Below are 16,805 nucleotides of genomic sequence, written 5' to 3'. Positions count from 1 at the left end.
TAGGCCGGGGCTGCTGGGGGGCGGGGGGCCCGAGCCCAGGAGCAAAGTTGAAGGGGGGCGGGGGGCACGGGGGAAGCGACCGACGGCTGTCAGCGGTGGCGGGAGCCAGGACTAGGGCGGGAGCTGCTTAAGAAGGAGACAGGGAAGGCGGAGCTGGGGACGGAACCTGGGAGGGACAGCGGGAACCATTCTACCCCGTTACCTGGCTGGCACCCAGCTTCATCCCCCTAGGTCCACCCCATCCCCACCCCCAGTAGCGCCCTTCTGGCCGGGGCGTCCCCATCTCTCCAGGTCTCGGATCTTTCCCATTGGATGGTCGATTCCAGCTCCGGTTCCTCTGCCTGGACCCACCCCTTGACTCCAAACCCCGCCTCTCTCGGCATGATGTAATTCGGGGGACCTCTTGCTCTGGGTAGACAGCTACCGAAGATCTATGAGATTGGTGGAAAAGTCTTCAAAAATGAGCGTCCTGATCCCCAGGAAGACTTCCGGTGCTCAGAGAAAACGTCTCCTCAAAGATTCAGAGCTGAAAGCAACTCTGAGGATGATTTTATCCAACCCTTTATTTTGCATGGATGAAACTGAGGCACGGAGCAGTTTGGTAACTGGCCCACCATCATATAGGTTTTCCTTATTTGGTTCCCGGCCAGGAATCCGGCCTCGGTCCTCTGACTTCAAATTCACTGGTTTCTGCTATACAACGCTGAGGTGGTTGGGGTACAGCACCAAATAATAAGATTTATGTAGGCACCAAATGTTGGGGTTCAGTCATATGAAGAATTCACAATGGCCTTTCTTTTTGGCAAAAGGTAGGCTTATTTATGAGAAGACATTAAAGACAAGAGGAAGAGATACAATTGACGCCAAAAATGGTAAATATGAAATAGTGTTGGGAGAATAATAGGGTTACAAAGAAAAGTGGTTTTTAACAATTAACAATGGAAAAGACAAGTTCCTTAGTGGAACTCACAATTAACCAGGAGAAAAGGAATAATATTTCATGAGGTGGGATTATACCCTTTACTGGAAGGCTAAATCCATAGAGGTTTAGCACCCTAAAAGAGTTAGTTAGCTATAAGAAGGTGAAGGACACCCTGAGGCATAGGGGAGGGGAATGAGAAAGATATCACATGAGGCAGAAGGCTATAGCCTGCTTATCCAAAGGAGTTGAGCAAGGATGGCATGGGCCATATTGATTGTCTGTTCTTGGTTCTCTAAAAGGCCCAAAAAGATGTCACTGTTAGGTTGAGTTACTGTGAGTCAGACTGTGGCTGATCAAACCAATACAAGCTTAGGATACTCTACCATAGCTCAGAACAAATAGTCCCTATGAACATTTGGGATAAGCAGGCTCTAATTTTTGCACATCTCCAGTTTCCTCTGGGCTAATTCAATTCTGTTTTGCACATGGAGTATAGCATCTTTTTTGAGTGCATGCTGTGCTGGGCGGTCCTGTGTTGGTGTCTCCCCTGTCATACAATTGATTCCAAAGTTCTCAGGAGATAAATTGAGAATGTCTTTGTATCGCTTTTTCTGACCACCATGTGATCTCTTGCCCTGCGTGTCTTCATAAAATCATTTTTTGGGCAAGTCTACATTTGGGATTGGGATAATGTGGCCAGCCCAATGGAGTTGTGCTCTCTGCAGTAGAGTTGGAATGCTTGGCAGTTTAGTTCCAGAAAGGACCTCAGTGTCTGGTGTCTCATCTTGTCAGGTGATCTTCAGAGTCTTCCTAAGACAATATAAATGGAAGCGATTTAGTTTCTTGGCCTGGTGCTGGTACATTGTCCAGGTTTCAGAGGCATACAACAATGAGGTTAGCACAACGGCTCTGTAGACTTTGGTAGTCAGCCTAATACCTCTCCTTTCCCACACTTTCCTTTGGAGCCTTCCAAACACCGAGTTAACTCTAGCAATGCATGTGCAATCCCATTATCAACGTGGAGTCCTGGAAAGTATACTGCCAAGGCAAGAAAGCGAACCTCTCCACTGCATTTGCTGTTGCTGATGGTACCACATATGGATGGTACAATGCTGGCTGATGGAGGACCTATGTTTTCTTAATAGGCCAGAATTAGCATAAACAGCAGAGAATTGACTAATACTTTGTTGCATCTCAGCTTTGGAGGCTGCATTGAGTGCACAATTGCCTGGAAACAAAAAATCATTCACATGTAACACTTACTCTACTTTAATTTTGGCTTTTTCAGGTTGAAGAATTTACCATCAGTGCAGCAGCTGCCTTTGATTCCCTGTTCGTCCACATTGAAGGCATTTGATAACATGGCTGAAAACATCGTCCTAAAAAGCATGGGAGCAAGCACACAGACTCGTTTCACTCCATTGGTGACTGGGAAAACTCAAGAGCATTGCCTATTGTCCAGAACCCGGCAAGCATGCCATCAATGAAATTGATGTACTATACTGATGAACTTCTCTGGACGACTGAATTTTGGCTTAATTTTCCATAATTCTTTGTGACTGAAAGTATCAAAGGCCTTGGTCAAATTTACAAATGTTGTATACAAATCTCTGTGCTGTTGGAATTTTTCTTGGAGTTGTTGGACAGTAAACACCATAGGGATTTTCTTTGGTCCCTTCTGAAGCCACACTGATTCTCAGATAGATGACCTTTTTCTGGGTGTAGGGTCAGCCTACTAAAAAGGATTCTGGCAATGATCTTGCTAGCAATGACTAAGAGACAGGACAGTTTATAGGGGAAATTTAACCTCAGGGATTTGACATGACTTGGATTTCTGACAGAACATAGCAAGGTGGGGTCACTCACGATTTCCACAGAAGGGGGGACTATAAAGTTGAACTGATCTCCATCAGTGGCTTTCCCCTGCTTGTCTCAGATGGTAATTTTATCAATATTTCAATCTTTCTCTGCCATCCCCACCTTGTTACTCAGGATCTCATCACCACATTCTTTTCCTCAGGAGACCTGATTCCTTGAGCATCTGACTGTTGAGATTTTTAGAGTCCTAGTGCTTACTTCCATTCTCTTCCCAATCTGATTACCTACCTTTACAGGATTATTATACATTACATTTTTCACCCAGCTCTACATTCCAGGCAAAAATGACCCATTTGCTAATCTTCCTTCTATCTTCTGTGTCTCTGTCTTTGTACAGGCGTGGGAAGCCTTTTCCCCTCATGGATTTTTAGGGATTCTAGCTGCCTTTTAAAGCTTTGCTTAAGTGACAACTCTTGAGAACTTCTCTGATCTCCTCAGTTGCAAATTATCTCCTCCTAAGAAATAATTTTGAACATACTTGGTAAATGCTCTCTCCTGGGATCTTATCCTTCTCTCCTTGGTTTTTCTCATTTTTACTTGACTTGCTCCTTTCTGCCTTTACTGTTTATCATTCATCACCCATATCATGGCCCCATATTGTGGGTATCCCCCAAAGTTCTGACCTGGGTCCCCTCTTATTTTTCTCTTTACATACTCTCACTTGGTGACCATATCAATCTTCTTAGATTTTATTATCATCTTTATGCTAGTGAACCCCACATCTATACATTCAGCCTTTGTCTCTCTCCTCAGTTCTAGACCCACATCATTAACTGTCTCTTGAGTATTTCAAACTGGATATCCTAAGGGCACCTCAAATTTAACATGTCTAAGAGAGAGCTCATTATCTTTTTTTTCAACCAATTTGCATTTATTGAGAACATGATATATGCCAGGCTAAGTGTTGAAGATCCAAAGATTAAAACATTAAATATTTACTGTCCTCAAGGAGCTTACCATTTAGTGGGGAAACAATACGCAAACATATTAACTACATAGGAAATTCATTGGAAAAACCAGGAAGATCATTGGAACTGGGGAGATTAGAAAGTATCTTTTGTAGGAAGTAACATAATCTGATCTTGGAAAAAGCCTGGGATTCAAAAGGCCACTAGTGATGGTAGAACATCTTGGCCTGTGATCAGGCTTTGAAGTCGGGCTGGAATGTACTTTGTCATAGGCAGCAATTAAACTAACTTGGTCTAGATGGTAGAGTCTGGATCTTAGGTCTTGTTCCTCCAACTAGAACTCATTATCTTTCTCCCAAAATTCAATCTTCTTCCAAATTTCCCTAATTATTTTAAGGATACTACTATCCTTTTAGTTGCCTACATTTGCATCTATAGTGTCTTTCTTGAATCCTCACAAGTATTCACCAATTATATAGAATTGTTAGCAAATCTTTTCATTTCCTCCTTCATAAAATCTCTCATATTTGTTCCATTTTGTTTGCTACCTATTCACATAGTTCCTACTCTGGTTCAGACATTTATTATCTATTCCCTGGGTGGTGGTGGTTGTTGAGTCATTTAAGTGTGTCCTATTCTTTGTGACCCCATTTGGGATTTTCTTTTTGAAGATACTAGAGCAATTTGCCATTTCCTTTTACAGCTCATTTTACAGATGAGGAAACTGAGGCAATATAGTTAAGGATTGGCTAGGGTCACATAGCTAAGAAATGTCTGAGGCCAGATTTGAACTTAGGAAAATGAGTCTTCCTGACTCCACATCTGGCACTCTGTGCACTATCATGCCAATCAGCTGTCCTTTGGCTGGATTGTAGTCCCCTAATTAACTTCTCTGCCTCAAGTCTCCATTCCAATTCACACAGCTGCCAAAGTGATTTTCTTAAACAGAAGTCTGATAGCATCACTTTCCTGCTCAATAGATGTGAGTCCCTATTATCTCTTGAATTAAAAACAAACTCTTTGACATTTCTCCTACTGGACACCAATCTACTTTTCTATCCTTATTAGACATCACTGCTTTTAGTTGAACTGCCCTTGTTGTTTCTTATACACATTAATCCATTTACAATAACTAGGTTTTTTGCACTGGCTAGTCCAGCCTGTAATTCATTCCTTCTCTTCTATCTCTTAGAATCCTTAGTTTCATACTACTCACCTCAAAAGTCATCTTCTACATGAGACATTTTCTTATCTCTCTAGCTGCTGCTAGCACCTTCCCTCCCTTAAATTTTCTTTTTCATGTTGAGTGTGTGTGTGTGTGTGTGTGTGTGTGTGTATTGTCTGATAGAATGTTAGTACCTTGAAGACAGTGCTTATTTCATTTTTATTTTGGGGTATATATGAGTGTTCCTATACATATTTATATATACAAATTCACACTTCTCTAGACACATCTTGTTTTTCCCAGTAGAATGTAAGTTCCTTTGAATGTATCACAATGCCTGGCACTTAGTAAGCATTCAATAAATGCTTATTGAATTGAATTGCAGTGGAAAGAGCATTGGACTTAGCTTCAGGAGAAGCTAGATTAGAATCCTGACTCTTTACTAGCTTTTTAGAAAAAGACATTTGAACTTTTTGAACCTCAGTTTCATTTTCTGTAAATTTAGGGTAGTAATATCTATATTCTTTCACTCATAAAGTTGTTGTGAGGATTAAATCATGTATATAAAATAATTTATATACCTTAAAGCAGCAAAAAAGTCACATTATTATTATCACACTAATATCCAGCATTCGCCAGTAATTTCCAAAAAATAATTATTATGGCATTTTCTGTTATATCCAAAGAAGAATCAAAATCTGAAGCAACAAACTTCTATGTGATCCAAAGCATAATGAGTGAAAATGCTGTGTGATAATAAAGGAATTTTTCTTTTAACAATTATTTTTCTAATTATGTTTTTGTTTGTTGTCTTTACCATCTCCTCCTTTGAAAAGAAAAAAAAAGGAAACAAAACCCTTGTAACAAATATTCATAGTTAAAAAATCCACCAAATTTGTGAATTAGCCATATCAAAAATACATTTCTTGTATTTCTAAATACAATTAAAATGTATTTCTAGTTAACAGGAGGTAGGTACCATGTTTTATTATTAGTCCTTTGGAATCTTGGTTTGTCATTAAATCATAATAATTAAAGTTGTTTTATAATATTTTTGTTATTAAACACATTGTTCTTCTAATTCTACTTGTTTCACTCTATATTAGTTTATACTGGTCTTTCCATGTTTCTTTGAAATTGCCCTTTTGTAATTTTTTTTAATAATAGTTTTCCATTATATTTATATCCCATAATTTATTTGGCTATTCCCCAGTGGAAGGTCACTCCCTTAGTTTACAGTTGTTTGTCATCACAAAAAGAGATTCTGTAAACATTTTTGCATATATAGATATTTTTCTTCTTTCTTTCATCTTCTCTGGGGGTATGGATCTAATAGTAATGTTTCTGAGTCACAGTATGCATAAAGTGGTAACTCTGGGGGCATAGTTCCAACTTGTTTTTCAGAATGGCTAGATCACTGCTCCACCAACAGGACATTAATAAACTGTTTTCCCCAAGTTTCTCCAACATTTGTCATTTCCTCCTTTTGCCAACTTTGCCAGTCTAATGGGTTTGAAGTAGAACCTCAGACAATTTTTATCTGCATCTTTCTAATTATTAGTGATTTGTATTTTTCATAAGGTTTTTGATAGTTTGGATTTCTTGCTTTGAAGACTGCCTGTTCATATCCTTTGACATTTTATCAACAGGGGAAGTAAACATGGAATGTCAATACAGAAATCCTTTGAATACATAGGTATATTCTCTTCAGGATTTATAAAAGGAGATGAATAAGAATCACACAGAATGAGGAGGTAGAAATGAGCTGAGATTTGTATAAGTGAACAAATTAAATGACTTATGAGTGGATTGTCTTTAATCAGGATAACAGAGTAACAAATCAGCCGCGTAGGGGATGTTCCACTAGGAGACTCCCAGGAAATAATAATCTTGCTAGTTTTAGGAGAAAAGTGGGAGATGGGGGTCACATTAGATAATCAAGTCCTGGTCCAGAAATGTAGGCTGCTCTGGATAGTCTGAGCAAGGGAAACCCACTCAGTCTGCTTAATTTACCCTTTGTGATCTAATTAACTACAAATCTCAAGGAACAAGATGAGGACATTAATATCTGAGATCCAGCTCTAGCTAGATTCCTTTTACAAGATAAGATCTCGAGGGTAGGGGCTTAAACTATGGTTCAGCTTAGTCTAATTGAGAGCAAATATTTTTACCTCCTTGACTTTAATACACACACACACACACACACACACACACACACACACACACACACACACATATTTTTTGGCTAAGCAATCAGGGTCACACAGTTAGTAATTAAAGTCTTGAATTCAGGGCCAATGCTTAGCACTTAGCAGCCCCTGAGAATAACTATCTTAAGAGGAGGAATGCAAGAACATTATTAGAATTCTGACATTACTAGGATTGTTAAGAAAAATAACAGATAATAGATAATTTAATATTAACAAGATTTCTGTGAGTGAACTCACAGATTCATTGAAGTATAACTTCAGACATAGTTCATGTGGCTTAACTTCTCTCAATTCTGACTATCCATAAACGTCAGTCACGTTCCCTGCGTACACTGGGTGAAGTTCAGGCAGAATGGGGAATTACCTTCTAGTTCTACCGGTTTCTCTGAGCTTTGCCTCTCACTATTCTCCCTCCCCCCTTAAAAATATCTTATTTTAATATTATTTTTTCCCATCACAATCTCTTCCTTCCCCTTCACTCTGACCATAAAACAGAACACTTCCTTATAACAAACATGTTGAGTAACGAAAAAAAGGAATCAAAACACTGAGTCCCTCATTTTTTAGACTCCACCTCTTCTGGCTCTGTTCATCAGCTGCTACTCAGGACTCAAAGTACATTAGTCAGAAGGAAAATGGCCACCAGAGGGCAGGATGCTGTTGGACTAAAGAGCCCTCATCCTCTATCTCAGAGTCTCAGATCTCTGGACGATATTAGGACCAGCCAGCAAGAAGTTTGGAGTTTAGGAGCCTCTGTCTCACTATAGACCTAGGGTGAATGTCCAGAGGTTGGTCTCAGGCTCAGTTTGACTTCAAAATCTGGAACTTGGGACTGAAGAGCCAAGAATGAGAACCCCTATGTTGAAATCCTGGCTCTGAATCTCCTTCAAATTTCATAGACAGGGCTGTAATTACTTAGCATTTCAAGGCCCTCTACAACCTAGTCTCCCTATCTTTTTAGCTTTATTTCATGTTAAATGGAATGCAAAACATTTTTAAAAAACTTAATGTTTTATATAAATCAAAGTATTATTACTTGCAAATTATTATTCATAAATCAAAGTATTGTTATAGGGGGACTAGAATAGCACAGAGATTGAAATCTGGAAGACTCATCTTTCTGAGTTCAAACCTGTCCTTAGACAGGTGTGACCTTGGGCAAGTCACTGAACTCTGTCTGCCTCATTTTCCTCATCTGTAAAATGAGCCGGAAAAGGAAATGGCAAACCACTCCAATATCTTTGCCAAGAAAACCTCCAATGGCATCACAAAGAGTTGGACACGACTGAAAAATAACTGATCAACAATGATTATTATCCTCATATTTATGGTCTATGGTAATGATATTACTTCCTTCCATGGATTCTACATGGCAGCCACCATTTACTAGAATCTCAAACTTAATATGTCTAATATATAACTCATTATTACCCCCTTCCTCCAAACATACTCCTTTTCTAAATTTCTCTCATCTTGTTGAGGGTATCACCATTTTTCTTGTCACTCAGAGGGGTAACCTTGATTCTCTGTTTTCTCTCCCAGCCTATAACCAACTTGCTGACAAGTCTTTTAGATTCTACTTTTACAATATCTTTCGTTTCCATCCTCTTCCCTCCATGCACACAGCCTCTGTCCTTCACTTTAATATATGTCCTTATCACCTATCAGGGAGATTATTGTAATAGCCTTTTAATTCATCTCCTTCTTTCCAATCTCTTCCTTCTCCAGCCCATCCTCCACACAGCTGCTAAAATAATCTTTCTGAAGCACGAGTCACAAGTCTTCCCTGCCCCCCAAATCTTTTGCAACTCCAGGATAAAATATAAACTCAATCTGACATCTAAGATCTTCCATGATCTTCCTCCAATTTACCTTTCCAGAGATTTTTTTTTTTACGTTCCCAACATGCATGTATTATATGTTCTAGAAAAATAGGTTTACTTTTTAAGTTCCTAAACATGACTTTCAATCTCTTGACTCCCTGACCTCCCCACAGGCTTTGATCTCAGGCCTGGAATACTCTTTCTCCTCAAGTGTCTCTCAGGTGCCATTTATTAGAAATTTTTCTTAATATCGTGAGTTGTTCTTGTGTGCTCCCTCCTTACAATCCTCTGTATTTCTTTTTCTGTGAATATGTTTTATACCTACAGTAAAATATAAAGCTCTTGTAGGCAGGGAAAAAATGATCTTTATGTCCCTAGTGCTTATCATGGTGCCTTGCCTAAGACATCTAATTTTTCATTTTTTGGATTGTTTTGAATTGTCTCACTGCTACCTATCTCTCTGGCCCAGAAGTCTAACCTACTTTCCTAGGGTCATAGAATTTTAGGGTTGGAAAGAATCTTAGAGGTTTAGAGTCTAACTCCCTCTTTTTTCAGGTGAAAAATATGAGGGTCTCTTCTTTTTGTAGGGTTGAGGAAGGCAATTGGAGTTAAGTGGCTTGCCTGGGGTCACAAAGCTAGTAAATATCTGAGGTAAAATTTGAACTCAGGTCCTCTTGAGTATTAAAGGCAATACTGAGTTGATCTTAAGGCTCACCTAAAGAAGCTCTACTTGTAGCTTTGGTGAGAGAAATTTGTAGAAGGAGTAGAATTAAGGAAAGTAAGCACCTGAAGAGAAGGACAAAAGGAGGAGAAGATAGTTGACAATGTATATAAGAAAAGGTGAGTAAAACAAGTTGATAAAATAAATTGGTGAAACAATGAATAGGTTAGTTCTTTTTTAAAGCACAGAGACTTTTCTTTATTCTTTTTTTCAGCTCTAAATTCTTTCCTTTTTTTCCCTCATTTACCCATTTATCAAGAAGGCAAGAAAAACAAAACCCATTAAAATATGTAGTCATACAAAACAAAATTCCCCATTAGCCAGAAAAGCAGTAAGGAAGCAAGGAGGAAAAAGCAAAAAAGAGAAAAAAATATGCTTCAATATGCATTCTGAGTCCATCTGTTCTCTATCTAGAGGTAAATAGCATGTTTCATTATATTGTTGTTAATTTGTTTTTCATTTGTCTCATTTAAAAAAATTTTTTTTTACTGAAGCTGTTTTTTTCAAAATATATGCAAGGATAATTTTTACCACTGACCCTTGTAAAATCTTGTGTTCTAATCCCCCCTTCTCGTCTCATTCTTCATGACCCCATTTGTAGTTTTCTTGGTAAAGATATTGGAATAGTTTGCTATTTCTTTCTTCAGCTCATGATGAGGATGAGGAAACTGAGGTAAAGAACAATAAGTCTTTGTGAGTAAATGTTTGAGATTGTATTTGAACTCAGGAAGATTAGTCTTTTTTTACTTCAGGCCTTAGCACTTTATCTACTGTGCCACTCAATTTTGAGTCCTTTGGAATTACAGTGGATCAATGTGTTGATCAGAGTTACTAAATCTTTCAAAGATTATTTTTACAATATTATGATTACTGTGTAGATTGTTCTCATAGTTCTGCGCAATTCACTTTGCATCAGTTCATACAGGTTTTTCTGAAACCATCCCATTTATCCTTTGTTACAGCACAATAGTATTCTGATACAGTCATATAGCATAGCTTGTCCAGCCATTCTACAGATGATGGGGATCTCCTCAGTTTCCAGTTTTTCACTACCATGAAAGAGCTGCCACAAATGTTTTTGGACATATGGGTTTTTTTCCTATTTCTTTGATCTCTTTGGGATATTGATGCAGTTGTAGTATTTCTGGGTCAAAGAGTAAGTACTGTTTAATAGCTTTTTTGGGCATAGTTCCAAATTGCAAAATGATTGAATTATAGAGCTCTACCAAAAGTGCATTAATGCATCTGTTTTCCCATAATTTCTCCAGCATTCATCATTTTCCTTTTGTATCATTTTAGCTAATCTAATGTGTATGAGGTAGCACCTCAAGGCTGTTTTAATTTACATTTTTCTAATTATTAGTGATTTAAAGGAGGTTTTTTATGTGGTTATTTTCCTCCAAAAATTTGAAAAGAGAAAGGATGTGGGTTTTGACTATGACGTTGTTAGTGAGACAAAGGAAAGGAAATATTATGGTTGTCAAGTTATTAAGAGATAATAAAAAACTACCTTAACAAACTGCTTAAAAGTTGGTAAGAGTAGTTTCAGTGAGTTCTGAGAAAGGGAATCAAGAATGAAAAGACTGCTTTGCTGCAGTGAGGATCCACTTGAGGTTTTATGATACAATTTTATTGTGTGCACAATCAACACACTTGTGAAACATCTTCAGCTTTTTTTCAGTGGTTTGTGAGTAGGAACTGAGCAGGTGAATGGTGGGAATTAGCAAGACTGAGGTTTGGCAAGAAAATATAAGCAATAAGGCAAAGGGTCAAGATTCAAGGGCAGAAGCCAGTGTAAAGTCCAAATGGTTAATCATTGGGTGGAACCTGGAGAGGAAGGAAAGTGAATTCAGGGCAAGGGTAAGGACCAGAGAAAATACTTAAGATGGAGCCTATGAAGATCAAGAACAGGTATAGGAGGATGAAACATGGGGAGAAAATTATGTTCAAGTAGGCTTGTGTGAAAGTTTCTAACGAGGGAAAATTATGATGAATCTAGTGTGTGCCTATCTGTACGTGTGCCCGAAGTAGACTAAAGAAGTTGCTCAGTCATCTCCAACTCTTCATAAGGCCATTTGAGGTTTTCTTGGCAAAGGTAGTGGAGCAGTTTGTCATTTTCTTCTCCAGCTCATTTTACAGATGAGAAACTGAGGCAAACAGGGATAAGTGATTGTCCCAGGGTCCCACAGCTAATATCTGAGACCAGATATGAACTTAGGAAAATGAGTTTTCTTGACTCCAGATTCAGAAATCTATCTATTGCATCACTTAGCTGCCTAGACTGAAAGGAGTAGATTGTGATAATTAAGGAATAAGAGAGCTTGAGAGAGCTGTTGCATAGATATAAAAGTTCCCTAATAAAAAGGTAACAATTGGGGAGTAGAGGAAGATGGTGAGCCTTCTTTGAGGGAGAAGGGGAAATGACCTGGAGGCCATAGCAGAGTTTTGATTGGATGCATTTTGATTCATTGTACTTCCAAAAAAGAAAAGTTGCTGTGTGAAGAAGAAGGCAAAAGGAAGAGTCTGGATGTGATGGGAAGGGGCTGGAAGTGGGGAGAAGTATTTAGATTTCCCTTTCAGGAGCACTCTATGTAAAGGAAGGATTACTGGGAACGGAATGTGAAGTTGTTAGAGGGGAAACATGTTCCTAAAAAAAAGGAAGTGGATCAAAAGAATCTGGTTTGGTAGAAGTCACATTTGTCCTTTGTCACAAGGTTAGAAAGTCAGTCAAGGTTTTCTTTCTTTTTTTTCCTTCCATGAAGTCAGGGTTAAATAACTTGCCTAGGGTCACAGATGAGTTTGAGGGCTACCCCTTATCCTCCTCCTGGCTTAACCTGTCTGCTGAGAAGATTTTACCAGGGTATGGCCACCGTGGGAGCTGGATGACAGATAGACACCAAAAATGGAGCCCTGAAAAAGGCTCTGCAAACCCTCATACTAGAGCTGCTAGTCCTCCCTCAACACCTCTTCTAGAAAGTAGTAAAGTAAGTAAAAGAGCTATGTAGCTATCCACAAGTTAATAGGAGGTAACATTCAAGAAAAGAGCCTGTAGTAAAATTTACAGCCTCAGATGTCTCTATATCAATGCTCAAGAATTACTAGAATACTAGAATAACTAGAGGACCACTTTAGGCTTCCATGCCAGAGGAAAAACTTCCTCCCAATTACAGCTCCCCCCCACCAATGCAAGAAGTTGCCTTGGGAGACAATTGCTGATCTTTGTCATGGCTATCTTCAAGGAGGGGCTTGTTATATGATAGTGGAGATGCCTTATGACATCGAATGCATTTGAGAGTTGCTGAAATTCTAGTTCTAAAATTCTGATTCTGGGCTTCCGTGACTTGGTCAAGATTCTACAGTTAGTTAATGGCAGAAGCAGGATTAGACCTCAAGTCTAGATCATTATCACTTTGTAGTCTCTATTTTCCACACTGGTAATATAATTCCTGTGCTCTTCTGCCTAGCCTGGATAATTACCTCATTCTTTTTTTTTTTCCCTCTGCCCCTATCTCTCTATCTCACTCTCCTTTCTTCTCCTATTACCTTAACTCCTGTCTTTGTTTCATTCAATCTCCTCTTTCTCTGTCTCTTTTAATTTAGATTCCTTTGTGTTCATAGTAGACTCATATCCATTCTGATTTGGCACTACTTAGCTCCCTTAAACATTTTATATCTTTTTTTTTCTTTGTCTCATTATCCCCAGACTTGACCTTAATATCCTTTTCTCCCACTTCTCTTTCTGGTTCTTAGAGTAGTAAGGTTCAATCAATAAGTCAGTGAGTTACTGACAACTGTGCATTCGGTTGTTGGAACACCACTTTTATAACTTTCCTATCTCATGTTCCTGCTCCCCCAATCACGTCTCCTTTCTGCATCTTCAGCTCCATTTCCTTTCCCCAAGCCTGGTTCACCTCATACTTACCCCATACGCTCCTTTCCCTTGTTAAAGGTAACAGGTATGAAACCCTGAGCTGTTCAATCCTTCTGAGCTTATTTAGTATGGCTCCTTCAGTCCATTAGCAGCTTATCACTTCCCCCATCAACCTTCTACATCCCCTTTCATACTCCACAGTAAACAACAGGATCAGGGGCGACCTGACAGATGCTTGGTGTTAGAGCAATGTCTCGCTAGGCCAGGAAAATGGATTTGATTGATTAGAGAGCTTTCTTTTACTCTGAATTGTGCTCCTGGATCTTGGTATTGAGTATGCCCAATAAAGAGGTATCCACAAGTATGTTTTCTGTTTCCTGATTCCATGCCTCATGTAGAATGTTTATTTAAGGTCTTCACAGCAGAGGAAAAACAGAAATGGATTTGCAATCAGAAGATCTGGATTAAAATTTTGACTTTGTCCCTTACTCTCTATAATTTTGGGAAGTTAAATGGTATAATGAGTGGTTAGAGTATAGGGCATGGATAGAAGAAGACTCATCTTCCTGAGTTCAAATTTGGCCTCAGAATATTTATTAGCTGTATGACTCTGGGCAAATAATTTAATCCTGTTTGCCTATTTCCTCATCTCTAAAATGACTTGGAAGGAAATGGCGAATCACTCTAGTATCTTTGTGAACAATCCCCCAAATGGGGTCAAGAAGAGTCAGACATGACTGAAACAAATGAACAATAACAACCTATGGGATTGTATTAATCATCTTACTCTCTCAGCCTTCATTTTCTCATCTGTAAAACAAGGGGGTGAACTAAATGACCTCTGTCCCTTCCAGGTCTAAATCAATGACCTACAGTGTATAGAGACATGTCCTTGGGCTCCATGATTTGTAGTTAATTGGCTCATTCATGTTTTTGATCCTAGCAACCTCAGTGATCATGTGTGCCTAGCACGGTATCTTAAAGATTTAAATATTTGTTGAATTTGAGTTTGAATTCACCTGTATATTCTGAATGATACCATTAGAATTAGAGATAGAGAGAAGCAGTTAAAGAGAGTGATGGAAACGGGCTGAAAGAAAAAGAAGAATTAGGAAAAGCAACACAAGTTATAGGCAAACACAAAACTGGGCCCTATACAGCAGAAATCAAAGTGAAGGGACATAATCTCTTTTTTCCCCTCACCAAAAACATGTGTTGGATGGTATACAAAGTACCTATGCCTACAGGCTTCCAATGCTCAATATGTCTTAGGTTGTAGGCTGATGAACCCCAGGCACTATGTGGAGCCCAGACATTTCTCTGGGATTAGAAATAGAGTAGTATACATTACTGGTCTGGGGGTGGGGTGGAACTGGGGGTGGCAGGGAAAAGGTATCCAGGGGTCATTTGGTTGTAGTAAGAAAACATTAAGCCTGGTATTTCGAATTAGCACAGATTCATTTAAACAGTGCCTGACAAGTTTAAACAATTCCCTGGCTAATTCCTGGTGCCCCCTTGCCAATCTTTTACTTTGGGATGATAGCCCTAAGAGGTGTTATAGGATTAGTCAAAGAATGTAGGTCACCTCCCCCTTCCTCCAATCCTATCTAGCCTCTGGATAGGAAAGGAGGAATGTGACCATCTGGGAATGAGGAGAGGGGAATAAATAGGTAGATAGATAAAGAAGAGAAAAGGTGACAAGGAAACAGAAGTTCCAATTTTTCATCTTGATGGATGGTAGATCTCTAGGTCCCTTAGATAACCAAAAGGACTTCTCTATTTTATATACTGCCTCAAAATAAACAGGCTTTTTCACCTGCAGCCAGGTCATGAGGGGGCACTGAACACAGAGGAGACAGATTCTTCCTTTTCCTTCATAGAAGGCAGTGGTTACTTTTCTGATACGCTTTAAGGATTTGCTGTAAGAACTATCTTCACTGTTTAGCTATAGATGGATCAGTCAATTAAAAGGAAGAAAGATGAGAATTCCTGAAAACAGGAAGCAAAGCCAATGAGCTTGGTGGGTGCTGGTCAGGCAAAATTTGTCCTAAACTAAGTTACTGAGGTTAGAGCAGGTGTGTGTGTGTTTGTCGGACGAGAGAGGACGGCAGGATCCAGAAAGTTGGAAAAAATCATGAAAAAAGAGAGAAAAAGAAGAGGAAGAGAGAGTGCTGGGCTAAACTTTCTTGTTTTAAGGATTCTAGCAGCCCCCAGTACCTGGGGAATTAATTGGGTGATAGTAAAGGGAAGGTGAAAATTCTAGTGTTAGAGAGCTAGGGACTTGCTGGCTAGATGTGAGGGACTTTATCGTGGGGAAGGATGATACCCCCTAAAAACCTTCTCTAGATGACAGTTCACTCTTCATCCTCTCAGACTAGGGGGATATGCAAATGACTGTTGTGCATCATTGGTTGGAAGTAGGCGAGGAGGGGATGACCTCACTAGGCTGATTCTTTAAGAGCACTCACTCAACCAAGTTCTGCGTCCACAGCCCATCTATGCTGAACACTTGTGTCGCCAATTTTTGTTCAATGGGGCCATTTGTCTCTAGGAAAGTGGTGACTGCCTATCTATAACCTTGACTGCACATTCTCCAACAATTCCCAAAGTAAGTGTTTTCTGGGGCTGATTTAGACATGCCCCCTTTCCCTGTTTTGATCCTTTTCTGGACTTTTCTTCTTTCCTTCCTTTCTTTCCTCTTCCTTCTTGCCTCTAAATCTTCTTCTCTTCCTCTTTATTTCATTTCTGGGGCTATTCCTTAAGTCTACTTTGCATCTATCTCAGTGTTTCCCAGAGAAGATTGTCTGAAGGGCTCAAGAAATGGTCTGTGATCCACCTGTAAGGAGGTGGACAAGGAGAGTGAGAGACCTTACTTTTCTCCTCCTACTTCCTTTTTTTATTTCTCCCAACAACTCAGGTTTTTAGCATTTGGTGAAACTGAGCTGTGGAAAGGAGCTACTTAAGCCTGGAGCAGTAAGATAGAGCCAGACTAAGCACTAGATTCTAATCAATCCCTAGATATGAGGTTCTGTGCCATCTGCCTTTTCTGGAGCATGTGGGAGAACAGTGGATATCCTAGAAAAGGGCCAGTTAAAACAATTCAGCCCAAACATCATAAAATCGTAGCATTTTAGGACTGGAAAGATCTTTAGAATTTCTTTTGACTTCATTTTGCAAATGAGGAAATCGGGGAATGAAATGTTTTGGAGGAAGGATTCATTTGGCAATCCATACTATCTGGGCAAGTTGTGGAGTCCCCCTCAAAAGGCTAAATGAAATGAAAGGTCCATAATGAGCCATGATCTTC

At 39.3% G+C, this 16,805-nt stretch overlaps 1 long non-coding RNA gene across 1 annotated transcript; it reads left to right on the top strand.

Annotated features, from left to right (window-relative positions):
* Nucleotides 1–25: 25 nt before the first annotated feature.
* LOC116421815 lies at nucleotides 26–3,875 on the top strand. Its single transcript, XR_004232352.1, has 2 exons — nucleotides 26–872; nucleotides 2,211–3,875. It is a non-coding gene; the product is annotated as an uncharacterized LOC116421815 (long non-coding RNA).
* Nucleotides 3,876–16,805: the final 12,930 nt, after the last annotated feature.

This window comes from Sarcophilus harrisii, chromosome 2, assembly GCF_902635505.1.
Source record: "Sarcophilus harrisii chromosome 2, mSarHar1.11, whole genome shotgun sequence".
Classification (NCBI taxonomy): domain Eukaryota; kingdom Metazoa; phylum Chordata; class Mammalia; order Dasyuromorphia; family Dasyuridae; genus Sarcophilus; species Sarcophilus harrisii.
Note: the sequence above shows the minus strand (reverse complement) of the source record. Positions and strands in the feature narration are given on the sequence as shown.